Here is a 15,000-nt window from a genome sequence, read left to right as displayed (position 1 = left end):
CAAATTGTGGTGCTGGAGAAGACTCCTGAGAGTCCCTTGGACAGCAAGGAGATCAAACTAGTCAATCCTAAAGGAAATCAGTCCTGAATATTCATTGCAAGGATTGATGCTGGAGCTGAAACTCCAATACTTTGGCCACCTGATGGGAATAGCCAGCTCACTGGTAAAGACCATGATGCTGGGGAAGATTGAAAGCAGGAGGAGAAGGGGACGACAGAGGATGAGATGGCTGGATGGCATCACAGGCTTGATGGACACGAATTTGAACAAACTCTGAGAGATAGTGAAGGACAGGGAAGCCTGGCGTGCTGCAGTCCATGGGGTCACAAAGAGTCAGACATCACTGAGCAACTGAACAACAATAACTGTCCATAGCCTAGATCCTACAAATAAAAAAATACATTTTCCTTTTAGGAAGAGATGATGTATCTCTTCCCTTAGATGGCAGACAAGAACTTTGGAAACTCTTCTGAGGAGTAGGGCATGGGAACAGGAGGATGAAAGGAAAGGGGCATCCTTTCTTTGCCAGTAAGCCCAGAGCCACCCAGCTAGAGTCACCTGGCCTAAAACAAGCACAGAAAGTTGAAAGCCTTTCTTTCCACCTCTCTCCCACCTTCAATCCTTCTAAGTGTGCTAAGTCACTTCAGTACTGGAGTGAGTTGCCATTTCCTCCTCCAAAGGATCTTCCCAACCCGGGATCGAACGCGCATCTCTTACTGTCCTGCATTGGCAGGCAGATTCTTCACCACTAGCATCACCTGGGAAGTCCTTCAGTCCTTCTTCCCCACACCAAATATTTGCTGCCATGATATTTATTTATTTATTTACTCATGGAGACCTATAGGCCAGGCGAGTGATGGCTCAGCATTACTTGAAACTAAAGCTTTCATTTTAGCGTCTCATCATACTACACATCCGGTATATATGTGCCACGACTTCCGCAGTGGCTCAGCGTAAAGAATCCTCCTGCCTGTGCAGGAGACACAAGTTCGTTCCCTGGGCTGGGAAGATCCCCTGGAGGAGGGCATGGCAACACACTCCAGCATTCTTGCCAGGAAAACACCTGGACAGACAAGCCTGGAGGGCTACAGTCCATAGGGTCACAAAGAGTCGGACATGACTGAAGCGACTGAACATATATGTGTCATGGGCTTTCCAGGTGGCGCTAGTAGGAAAGAACCCATTTGTCAATGCAGGAGGTTCAAGAGATGCAAGTTCTATCCCAGGGTTGGGAAGATTCCCTGGGAGGAGAGCATGGCAACCCACTCCAGTATTCCTGCCTGGAGAATCCCATGGACAAAGCAGCCTGGCAGACTATAGTTCATAGGGTCTCAAAGTTGTATACTACCGAAGTGACTTAGCATGCACGCACGCATATATGTTCTGTATATACAAGCATAGTGATTGTGTCCATAATAATATGTCGGTAAAAAGTAAAGCCATCAGTGAAATATTATGAAGACTTCTATATAAACAGATAAAACTTGGGGGCAATTTCTCAACATCTATATCTCCTACCCTATTTTCAGTGCCAAGAGCTCATAGAGGTAGCAACCATTCATTGGAAAGGGCTCTAGACTGGAATCTGAAAATTGGACTTATTTTCACCCCTAGCCCAACAGGATGGGTTATGTGAGCCACCTATTCTTAAATGTCATCTCTCTAAGCATCTGCTTCCTTAATCCCAAGTACTCTTGGGCTCCTTTCTATTTCTTAATTTAAAATTCCCCATACTCATATTTCTATTGATCATTCTGGATAAAATACCAACTCCTAATTCAACAAAAGTATGAATTATTACCAGGAACAACAGCTCCAACACAAGAAAAATTATTATGGCAACCATTTTTCTTCCCGGTGAAATTAGTGAGTATGGCAACATCTCCAAAATTTAGTGGTAGATTTTCCCAGTATTCTGCATGTCAGAAGAAACTACATGTATAGAGAAGTATCTAGTGCCCTCACTGGAAAAAATTATCAGCATGGAGTAGATTATTTCCCTGAAGGTTGGAGGAATCTTGGCACTTTAGAAAGTCCTTTGTCTTTATCCAAACTCCACAATCCATGGTGAAAACTGTGGATTTATTTTCATCCTCAACCCCTGATAATAGCTGGTTCAGTGTATATAAAGAAATTGTTTAAAAATTTATCCAAATTTTCAGCTTGTTAATAACAAAGATATCACTCCAGATTTCATCAACTTTAATATTCCACTCTTGCTTCTCCATGACCTGCAATACCTGGATTACAGGAAGGTACAGTCTGTAGCTATGAAAGAACATTTCCTCATCATCAACAAAAAAGCACTTATTAAGTCATAATTATACTTGATGCTTCACTGATCACCTTAAAAGGAAAAAAGAAAGAACAGTAACATGGGCTTTCCCTTCTAACTGCACACAGTCTATTACCGGAATAACACACTGAGCCAGGGTGGTAGGGACAAACAGATAGCAAAACGAAACAGCACCAGTGGTCAAAAAGGTATAGACTGGCACTCAAGGATGTGCAGTAAATTATATGCATAACTGAGATGGGAACAATATAAAGATCTAGAAATGTTGAGATAAGATAAAACATCTGACCTCTGAATCTGAGAAGACGTCCTAAATTTTTCAGTGGGGTATTGTCCTTCGGTTGGTGGGCTGAGGGCTCAGAAAAAATTCATGAAAAACAAGTGGGATAATCAGTCTAGAGGGCTCACCCCTTATGATAGGCTGACAGAATTCTACTCCCCCTGTAAAGCCCCCTAGGGCCCTGGACCCACCGAGCAATCTTTGGAGCAGAGGATGGTGCGGCAGCTGACTACCTGTTGGCATGGACTTATAGGAGAGCAAGAAGTCTGACAGAAACATGAAGACAGTGGTCCCAATAAAATGACCAAGTTTTACATCCAGGCAGAGGAAAGAGCAAAGAGATATTGGTAAGGATGCGTTCTCTTCAGCAGCAGGTGGCTTCTTATGTGTCTCACCTGCACCATATACCATTGCTTTCTTTTTGCTACTGAGTACCTTCGGAGAAGGTGATGGCACCCCACTCCAGTACTCTTGCCTGGAAAATCCCATGGATGGAGGAGCCTCGTAGGCTGCAGTCCATGGAGTCGCTAAGAGTTGGGCACGACTGAGCAACTTCACTTTCAGTTTTCACATTCATGTATTGGAGAAGGAAATGGCAACCCACTCCAGTGTTCTTGCCTGGAGAACCCCAGGGACGGCAGAGCCTGTTGGGCTGCTGTCTATGGAGTCGCACAGAGTCAGACATGACTGAAGCAACTTAGCAGCAGCAGCAGCACCTTAGTATTTTGCATCTGAGAACAATGACCTACTTATCTCTAGTATCTTAATATGCTGAAACTTACCACAAACTTGAAGTTTCTGTGGGATATTATTGTGAAATCGTTCACATCCCTAAATCATTCCTTCTCAACTATTCCTCAAAGGCTTAAATATAGCACTTAACTCTCAGAGTGATTCAACTGGCTTAAAATAATTCACAAACATCTTCCTCAAAAGAAATAGGGGAAAGATAGGAGGTGGAATGCAAATGAGCTGACGGATTTTGTCAACACTGAGACAGGTGACTAGACTGGAACAGACCAGGGGGAGTCTGGAGTTAGCAGCAGAATGGATTTCCTCTCAATCAGATTATTGTGGCAAGGAGTTAGTTGCTGGATTTAGAGAGAATGTAGAGGTTAACAAAACTAAAAACCCTGGTTCTTAAGCAATAAACTATGTAGATGAAGGATGTGACGATCAAGGCAGAAAATTCCTCTTTAACTCTCTTAAGCTATATCTATGTGTCAATAGACTTTCTATAGCTATTTGGTGGTGGTGGTTTAATCGCTAAGTCATGTCCGACTCGGTAGCCATTGGTTTTCTCAATGGCTAGGAAAGATAGTGCCCAGGGATAGATACCAAACAGGATGTTTGGGGGGAAAAAAGTGAGAAGGAGCAGTGCATGAAACTATTGCCCAAGTCTACAAATGCTACAAAGAGACATTCTTTTTGTATTTTAAAGCCATATTCTATAAGCTTATAAATTAATTCACCAGAAATTTATTTTGCAGCCATCACACATCAGGCACTATGCCAGGCCCTAAGGGTTCAAAAGTAAATAAGTAATATAATTGATCATTATAATAGCTTTTATTATTGGGTACCTAACATGTGCCAGGAACTCTGCTTCCATTATGCAATGGAATGGCCCACAACACACCCCTAAATGAAGCATTAAGTTCCCACTTTGCCAATGAAAAACTAGAAGGAAGAAAGGAAGGCTCTGGGAGATGACATGAAAGTGGTTGGTCTCAGGGAACTCCAGTGCAGGAGCGAGATAAGCAAACTAATGTTGACGATATCCTATGGTAAATACTAAAATAGAGATTTTTAAAGAAGAGAAAAGAGGAGCTCAGCATAAGGGAAGGGAAATAGGAGGGAACTGGGGAAGGTAAGAAGGAGTGTGGGGGAGGGGAAAAGGGACATGGGTGGAGGGAGAGAAGCCCAGCACAGGAGGAAGATAAATAGTCCCAGAAGAGAGATATGGACAACATGAGCTGTCTTTCAACCATACCCACAAAAGCTTCCCTCTACATTTCTGCAGGATGAAGAATGTTGCTAAGAGAAAGCAGCAGGGCTCAAGCACAGTGTTTCTGGAAAGACACAGAGGCTCTGACAAGATGTTTTTTATCAGCCTGAAGAAGAGGGGGCATTTATCATGACAGATTAATTGCTCACTTTGAGTTAGATATTGTTCTATTTATCTAGGTACCCTATGTGGCTATGTAGTAATGACAGATTTTTAAACAAACAATACAAAGCTAGTATGTCCAAATGAAGATCCCAAAGTAGTTAGTCACCTTAAGTATAAATGCTGATTTCAGTGTCCATCTCCACCCCCTACCTCCATTGTTCATAGCATTTCAGGTACAACTGTTTTAAAATTGCCTTCATAGCTTGCAGTACATTCTTTTGAATATCTTTAATGCTGGAAACTCTTTACTGGTGGAAATGTAACATTTTTCATTTTGTGTTAGGTCAAAAATCATTTTGAGCTAAATCCATGATGAGTGATTAAATTGGGTAAAAATAATGGAAAATGCCACCTAAATGTCAGTCACTAAGCTAAGTGTATTTTATAAATCATCTCACCTAATTTAATCCTCACCACAAATCTGTAAGATGGATATTAGTGTTTGTTTTTAATACCTCTTTAATAATTATAAAATTAGAGTATGTTCACTGAAGGAAGTCTAGAAAATCTAGAAAAGTAGCAAAAAGAAACCAAACCTCCTTCAAGTTCTTACCACTCAGATCTAACCACTGTTGACATTACCATGCTTAAGTCGTCTAGACTTTTCCTATGAGTGAGTCTATAAATATGCTCTTTCACCTAAGAGATAATCACACAGTACATAATTTTATAATTATTCACTTAATAATATATTCTGAACAGATTTTCAACTTACTGAATTTCTTCTACAAAATCATCTCTACTTACTATTCTGTATTCTTTCATGTGGATATTTACTACTCCAGTATTTCAATATTTCATATGAACATTCTTCACAGAGAAGTCTTTGTGGAGTCCTGTGATCACTTCCTTCAGATAATTTTTCTAAGTAAAATTGCTGAATTTAAGACATGCATACATATATTTACTGGCTGTCATGATTTCCCCAACTTTCAGATGAGTAAATAAAAATTCAAAGAAGTACATTGAACAAAGAAGTCATAAATCCAGAATGTAGCATAGATTGGTGGAGAAGGCAATGGCACCCCACTCCAGTACTCTTGCCTGGAAAACCCCATGGATGGAGGAGCCTGGTAGGTTGCAGTCCATGGGGTCGAGAAGAGTCAGACACGACTGAGCAACTTCACTTTCACTTTTCACTTTCATGCATTGGAGAAGGCAATGGCAACCCACTCGTGTTCTTGCCTGGAGAATCCCAGGGACGGTAGAGCCTGCTGGACTGCCGTCTATGGGGTCGCACAGAGTAGGACACAACTGAAGCAACTTAGCAGCAGCAGCAGCAGCATAGATTGGATTTGACCCAGGTCTATGACTCTCTAAAGACTGTGATCTTTTCTTCCACAATGACAAATAAATTTCAATCAAAAATAAGAAACGTCAGTTTCAAAAAGAATTTTCATGCCTGCAACCCAAACCATTCCTAAAATACCTTTTTTTTTAAATAAAAGGAGTTGAAAGCATGCTTCGGGTTTGCGTTTGTTTTCCTAATGATCCTTTAAGGAAACAAGCTCATTTCTGAGTTTATTTTTTTTGTTGTTAATGTTCATTTTAAAGCACTCACTTTACTTCATTTTTACATTCATAGAAGTCAGTTCTATCCTTTATGAATTTACAACACTATCAAGATTCTGGCCCAAGCACTGGGCTTCTGGTTGAACTGCCAAAAAGCTTAATCTCTCCAGCACTTAGACAACCTAATTGGGACGAACTTGGTTACAAATCACGAAAGCCACAGCCAGGTGGGGAGCCCACACCCATGTGTTTAGAATACCAAATGACTAATAGATAACCAGCCTTCTTTAAGTCTGGCTGCATTCTGATAACAGGGGAAAAAACATTTCCCACCCAAAGTTCTACTGGTTTGTTATAAACATATAGCCTGTTCTCCTGGAAGGATGAGTGGAATGAGCAATACACGTACAACCAGCTCTCTTTCCTGCACATTTGTCATGGGCATGTGGATCAAAACGGATTAAGAGAAAACCCGACTGGTAGGGGAAGTGCTCTGGAAGAGCTGGGTGGGGACACTGTGCTGAAATTGTGTTTTTATAGTTAAGTCTACAAACCTTTCCAACTCGGCCTTAATTCATTGTCCCCAGGCACTCACGCCACTTTGGTAACCAAGAGGATTTTAAAGGTAAGGCAAAGGAGAGGACTTTAAAGATAAAAAGAAGGTTTTAAAGAAAAGGCAGAGGGGGGAGTTGATTTAGGAATTCTGATTCCAGAACTTTGTAAGGATGCTCTCAACCTCTTTGGGAGAGCCACTGGTTTTCCCCAGTGCTCTGATCTGATGATCAACAAAGTATCCTGCTTTGTCCCTGTGATCACCAACCTCAACTTGAGTGTTTCAAAAGCATCTCAAGTGTAACTTAACCAAGACAACTCTGCATTTTCACCCAATCCATCATCTACCCCATCTTCCCCCACTCCACCTACGATTTCTCCAACTTATCCTGTCAGTAAATGGCAGCACCATGCACAGAGCTGTTGAAGCCATATGAGATTCTGCTTTTTCCATTAACCTAACACCCCACAGGCTTTCCCTCCAAAATACACCCCTTCCACCCACTTTCCATCTCTCCATTCCTACTGCTGTCCCCCTAGAGCAAACCTCAATAGACCGTCACCTAAAATTCTTATTTCTCCTTCTGTCCCTTAACAGTGCCTTCTCAAGGAACCCTTTCACACTATTGGTGGGACTATCAATTGTTTCCCCCTATGGAAAACAGCATGGAGATACCTTAAAAAATTAAAACTAGAGTTGCCATATAATCCAGTAATGTCACTCTTCGGCATATATCTGGATGAAACTATAATTCAAAAAGATACATGCACTGTTAATAATAGCCAAGACATGCAAGCAACTTAAATGTACATTCACAGATGAATGGATAAAGAAGATGTGGTACACACACACACACACACACACACACACAATGAAATACTACTCATCCATAAAAAATAATGAAATAATGCCGTTTGCAGCAACATGGATGGACCTAGAGATTATAACCTAAGTGAAGCAAGTCATACAGAGAAAGACATCATATGATTTATCTTACATGTGGAATCTAAATATGGCATAAATGAACTTATTCATGAAACAGAAATAGCCTCACAGGCATAAAGATCAGACTTGTGGATGCCGAGGGGTAGAGGTGGTTAGGGAGGGATGGATTGGGAGTTTGGGATTAGCCAGTGCAAACTATTATATAGAGAATGGATAAACAACAAAGTCTTACTGTATAGTACAGGGAACTGTATTCAGTATCCTACAATAAACCATAATGAAAAAACAAAACACACATACACACAATGCTTTCTCCACCCAATAGACTGAATAATCTTTCAAAACATAAATCAAGCCTGTGGCTTACTAAAACACTCCAATGGCTTCTTGTCACAGAAGGCCAGACTCCTCAGTGTGGTTCAGAGAGCCAAATCCCTGTCTACCTCTCTGCCCTCACCTTCTGCTCCACGCCCCCTCCTGCTCACCACTCAGGCCTGGCTGTTCCCCCAGGTGCCTGAAACTTACTATTCCTACTGCTTAGAACCATTCACCCTCTCAGACCTTCATGAAGCTGGTTTAGTTCCTCCATTCCGAGTTCAGCTCAAATATTATTTCCTTGGGAAACTTCCCTAATCCCCCCAACAAAAAGTGGCCCCACTTTATTTTGCTCATAGCACTCAGCACTAGTGGAGATCATCTATTTGTCTATTTAATTATTTGTTGTTCTGGGTCTCTCACTAAAATATAAGCTCCTAAAAGACGAATTTGTCTAACTAACAAAGCATTGCACACTAGAATACAAAACAGTGCTGAGCCCAGAGTAGTCACTCAAAAAAGCATGTCAAATAAAAGAATCAATAAATGATGGAGAATGGGTGGATGAAGCCTATCCCCCTATTATTGCCTTAAATTCATCAAGAAAACAATTATCTGATTTTTTTGAGATTCAGGCAATAACATTATGCTTGAGAGAGATTCAGTCACTAGATAACTTACTCTGAGTTGTAAATTAGGCACTCTTAATAGTTGCATCAATTCTTAGGCTATTAGTACACTAAGGTATTAGTGGCCTGAAAGAATTGACAAAGCTTCCGAAGTACATTTCTCATGACTAGCTAGAGGGTGGTGATAGAGAGAATCTGGCACATTGTATTTTATACATTAAATCCTGTTGGTTTGAGGGGGTTTTATGTTTTAGTTTTTGCTTTTTGGATTTTAAACCTAATTCTCTTTGCCTAAAGAATTCTGGATTTGAAAAGTAAATTCTTCTACCTCATTAGAACTAACTCAAATGTATTTCTTTTTATGGCTAATATTCCATTGTGTTTTTATACCAGAACTTCTTTATCCATTCATCTGTGGATAGACATCTAGGTTGCTTCCATGTCCTAGCTATTGTAAATAGTGCTGCAATAAGCACTGGGGTACGTGTCTTTTTCAATTATGGTTTCCTCAGGATATATGCCCAGTAGTGGGACTGTTAGGTTATATGGTAGTTTTATTTCTAGTTTTTAAAGGAATATGCATACTGTTCTCCACAGTGGCTGTGTCATTAAAAAGAAATAAAAAATATAAATGGAATTAAATGCTCCAATCAAAAGAAAAAAAGAAAAAGAACCTATTGTATAGCACAGGGAACTCTACTCAATACACTGTAATGGTCTGTATGAGAAAACAGTCTAAAAAAGCATGGATATATGTATAACTGATTCATTCTGGTGTACACCTGAAACTAACACAACATTGTAAATCTGCTCTACTCCAATAAAAAAGTTTTAGAAAAAAAAGTAAATTATTCAAGACATCTGACTATAATTTTATATTAAAATGCTGAAATAATTGATAATATTTAGATTATTCATCCTGTCATCTAAGAAAAAGTATGCATTTGGACACAAAAAATATACGTATGTCTATATGCTTACACATAAAAATGCACAGAGATAAGAACCATTAAGCATGAATGGGGTCACTGTATGCATGAAACTTTCTCAGTATATAATGCGTGAGTGGCAAAAATAGGTCAAACAGTGGGAACCTCCACATATTTGAAATCTTTATGAAGACAATGCTGTTGTCACATCACTTGTTGCCTTAGAGCTTCAGACTCAAGTCCTGTGAGAAATGTGAAGCAAAATAATAGCTCTTGTGTGGCAAATTGCAGCAGCACTGAAGTCTAGGCTTCTGGTGCCTTAATAGGGACACATTCTTGTGGCTAAGACAGTGCTTCCCGGGTGTCTGCTCTGAATGAAAAGGATTTTCCATATGTGTTTTTGTAATGAGTGTTAGGATTTGGTCATATATTAATATTTTATCCAAATTGTGAAAAGCCAATGGTAGCAATTCAGTATTCTAGTCATGCTCTAAATGGCATGCTTACTTTTCTTCATAGAAACATGGTGGGGGAACACTCTTTAAGCCACCTTCTTAATACCAGGCTTATTTTTTATTTCAGAGTTGATTACAGTAAACCTTCCCCCATGTAAAACATGTAAAAAAAAATTTTTTTAGCACTTATTTCAGTGTTTATTTCAGTATACCTTACCCCATGTAAAACATGGATACCATCATTTCAGTAAAGCTGTGTTCCTGTCAGATAACAAGAAACCTGGGCTGTTCAGAAGCAAGAAATAGAGAAGTTTTGTGCTAGATAATTTTGGTGGCTCAGATGTTCCCTGAGTTACTCTTCAGGGTGGGGGTGGGGGACGTGGGGGGGTTAGTTGAACATTCATTTCTCTGTAAATCTCCAATAAAAATGTTAGCAACAATAGGGCTCATATTTCTCAGATTTACCTCCTCTCTCCCAGGTCATTTTGTGCTTTTTATAAAATGATTTCTCTGGCCATGTCTATAGCAGATGTTGCTTTATTGTTTGCTAACATTATGCTAACATTACACTTACAAAACAGTCTGTGGAGCCTGACTTCTGTCAACACAGTCTACGGGTTATGGCACAAGCTGGGAGATTTTTCCCAGCTCCAGTCAATGACTCCCTTTAGGCAAGTTGCCTAACACCATCAGTTTCCACATGTAGACCCAGGACTCCATGATAATATATAGCTGAAGCCTTTGGAGGAAAGGCCACATTCTTTGTTTCTCAAACTTCCTCCTTGAAGACATATTAAAAGTTTTCTGACTTTTCAGATAAGAGAAAGACCCATCATTTAAAAGTGACCTTTCCCTGCTTACATGTCAAGCATATTTTTAGACCTTGCTTTTTAAATACATCTTTGTATCTCAGATATACAACTGTCTCTTTTGAAATTTTAAAGTATTTTCCAAGACTTGAATGTGAGTGGACTCAAAGACAGATTATCAAGGTATCATTCTAGAGATACAATATATTGCCAATTTATTTTACCTTTCCTAATACATATATAACATTTTTTTACAAGAACCCTTCTAGGCCAGTTGAGCAATGTGAATCATTTTTTCTTTGCTTTAAGGCTAATTGAGGTTCAAGTCAACAGTCTTCAAGCGCAATTCAGGGCCAAGAACAGTGAAGAAATAATGAAAAATGAGGCATGAACTCTTCCCTTAGGGGAGTGATGATCCAAGAGTAGGCAGGGACTTGTAACAAACCATAGTACACAGCCACAGTTAGGACTAAATGAAATGTAAATGTGCTCTGAGTTAGTGATGGAGACCATGGAGATAGGTGAAGACTTCAAGAAGACAATGACTTTTAAGGTGGATCTTAAATGAACTTTTGAATTTCAATATCTAATCATGCATTGTGCATGCATGCTCATTTGTGTCCAACTTTTGTGACCCCATGGGATTTTCCAGGCAAGAGTACTGGAGTGGGTTGCCATTTCCTCCTCCTGGGGATCCTCCCGACCCAGGGATCAAACCCATGTCTCCTGCATTAGCAGGTGGATTCTTTACCACTGAGCTACTTGGAAAACCCTCAATACTTAAAGGAATGACTCAAGACTTAGAACTTTGACGAAGTAGTGACTCGTGGTTTTAGGAATTCTGGTTTTTTGGTTTTGTTTTGTTTTTTTTACATGCTGGGTTATTTTTAAGTGTTAAATATTGCCATTGTTTATGATATGTCACTCTTATTTCCAAGTTATTGAAAATCTGTAATTCTAAACATTTACCTCTTGAAATTATTGCTGCAGTTAAAAGTTCAAATCAAACAAAAGTACATTTATTTAGAAAGGCTCTTGACCACATTCCCTCACCTGTTTGAAACCCTTCCAAGATGTTTTACTGTCGCTTTAATTACTCTTTCTGGAGTTTGTATTTATTAGTCTTTTGCATTTCCTTCCAGAGGATAGAAGCTGGGGAAAAGCACTGGATGGAGGATTAGAGGAGAGAAAGGCACGCCTCAGGCACAATTCCAAGACTTTCCCACCCTGCTCACCCCCAACCTCCCCAGCCTAACCTCTTTTGTCTTCACAATGGGATTCTCTTGGTTACAGCCGTTCTCTGAGGTTCTAACTCTTCCCACTAGGATAATTTATGTTAGTCTGCATCTTCTTCCCCAATCATACTGCCTAGGGAGAATCCAGCTGAAGGAGGGAATGTCTCAGGTCTGGAGACTGGCGGAATAGCATTTGATTAGACAGAAATGCAATCAGAGCTCACTGTTCTATAAATGTATCACATGAACTAAATACCAAAATTTCCATATCTTTGTTTCACTCCAGAATTATAATCACTATGAGGGAATTATTAATATAAATACTTGAAGCATTTTGATAGTACTTTGTGTTCTATTGCATGTGTTTGGGGTGGGGGGCTGAGGGGCAAATATTTGAGACATATATTGGGACATACTTATCCTAAGAAGTTATTCTTTGTTTATCTGAAACTCACATTTAACTTCAAATCCTGTATTTTTATTTGTTAACCTGGCAAATCTAAAAAAGAGGCTATTCAATTTGGAAACTGCAAGTTCACTGCAATCTTCGAAAGATCAGTTTCCAAACAAGTCACGGGGAAGCCAGGTCACCAGAAAAGAAGGTATGAGTGATTATAAGGAAGGAGAGACAAGAATAGATGGCTTCTCTCAGAAACTGGATGTTGGAAGGAAAGAGATGTGCTGCGATTTGGTTAATGTACAGACTTTGTGGATATACCCAAAACAATGACTGATTCAGTTAAATAAATAAAGGAATCTATGTGGTTAAGACTAGATATCATCATCTCAATAGGCTGTGCTGGAGAGTCTGTTAGGAAGCATAAATCAGCCATTTTGCTTTTTAAAACAATTAGCATGAATGTACCATTTCTGATTTTTATGTCCATATAGAAATTCTGAATATTATAATTAATCCAATTTTACCTTTTTAAATACTAAGTAGAAAGTATGTATTTACCTTAGGCAAAATTCTAAAGAAATAACAGACTGTGTCAAAAGAAACTGAGAAGATAACAATCTGGGAGAAAATATTTGAAACATACATGCCTAATGAAACACAAGTTTGTGTCCAGAATATATAAAGAACATCTAAAACCAGACAAAAATAAGTTAACAGCTCAATAACAAAAAGGGCTTACAAAATGAACATTTAACCAAAGCAGAAACATATACTCAGAAGTTTAATCTTTTTAGAAACAAAGGAAAATAATACTAAATCCACTACAAAATACCAGTTCATACCTACTACGTTGGCAAGAACTTGAAGGTCTAACTACCACAGAGATTGAAGAGAATGTGGAGCAATGAGAACTATCAGCCACTGAGTGTGAACTGATTCACTGATTTTGGAAAACAATCTGGTATTATTTAGGAAAGTTGAAGGCACGCAGATTCCACTTTTTATACTCGAGATAATCTTGCTTGTGTACATAAGGATACATATACAAGAATGTTCCTGATAGGCTGCAAACAACCTAGGTATAAACCAAAAGGGAAGTAAGCACATAACATGTGGTATGTTTATGTAACTGAACCCAGCAGAGAAGACTAATGAGCCACATGCATATGAATCAATCTAAAAAATAAAATTCTAAACAAATGAGCAAACCACAGAAGGCATAAAATATTATGCCTTTCATATAAAGTTAGAAAACTTGCCAAACTATAACTATTTATTATTATCAATACTATACATATATATATATATACACATGTTATATGTATATATAGATCCTTTCCATTACACTTTGGCCATCATACATGTTTTCCCACATGTATATTACCATAAACATACATAGTTTTACCATATGTACAATATCACAGTTTTTTATGTATATAAATTACTAGGAAAAGATTAAAATGATAGATGCAAAAGTCACGATAGTGGTTATCTCCGGAGTGAGAAATAATGACAAGGAGCTTCAAAATAATTAGAAATATTTTCTTTCTTAACTAGATGGTAAACAAAGGGGTATAGTTTGTTATAATACTTCTTATTTTACATCTATTAAATATTTCATAATTTTTCAAGAGAAATACATATAAACTCTCATTATCAAATGACTTTTGCAGAAACTGAGTTTGTTTGAATAAAGATTATACATGTGTAGCATACACAATTTAGCCCTGAGACGTGTCAGGCCAGCATGGGCTTAAAGCATTCAGAACACTGCATATTCAGCATAGCTGGGAAGCTGTTGCATCAGTGCTAATCGCTGGTTTTATAGCTCTGCTTTGTGTATAAGATTGAGCCTTTGAAAAACCACCCCACCCAGAATGTTACACGGAATCTCCAAAACATGTTTTTCAAGTGCTATGAGACCCAAAAATTATTTGCCATAATGACAAATGATCCAATGAACACTGAATCCAAAATATTCTGTGGTTTTTAAGACTGAGGTATGGGAATACAGAAAGCACACAATCAGATTTTCTCCTTGGAATAAGTTTATTTGCAGACAAACTTTATTCCACACCAAGTAGATTCTATACAATCTAGAACCTGGAACTCACCAAAGGTCAATTAATGGGAGTCTGACTGATGCAGGGAGGCTCCCATGGCTTCTTTTCTGTTGATCTTCACCTCTGTTACCATCACCAGGTGTTCCTGTCCACAGATCATTAGCAGAAATGTCAAGACCCTCTGACAACTGTCAGAGGGCCAGTATGCAACTCACTCACGGATTGGCTCTGACTCTAGACTTATACTCGATAAAAGACAACCCATTCTCCTTTGGAGGAAAGAAGGAGATCCTCATTCTCTGATATATATTACTTCAGGAATTACTTTTTAACCATTTCTGATGTTATAAATAAAATTAGAAATGTTTTTAAAATAGAATTTCAAATGTCTTACCTCATAGAAATA

Source organism: Capra hircus, chromosome 9 (assembly GCF_001704415.2).
Source record: "Capra hircus breed San Clemente chromosome 9, ASM170441v1, whole genome shotgun sequence".
Lineage (NCBI taxonomy): Eukaryota > Metazoa > Chordata > Mammalia > Artiodactyla > Bovidae > Capra > Capra hircus.
This window is presented reverse-complemented; position numbering follows the sequence as displayed.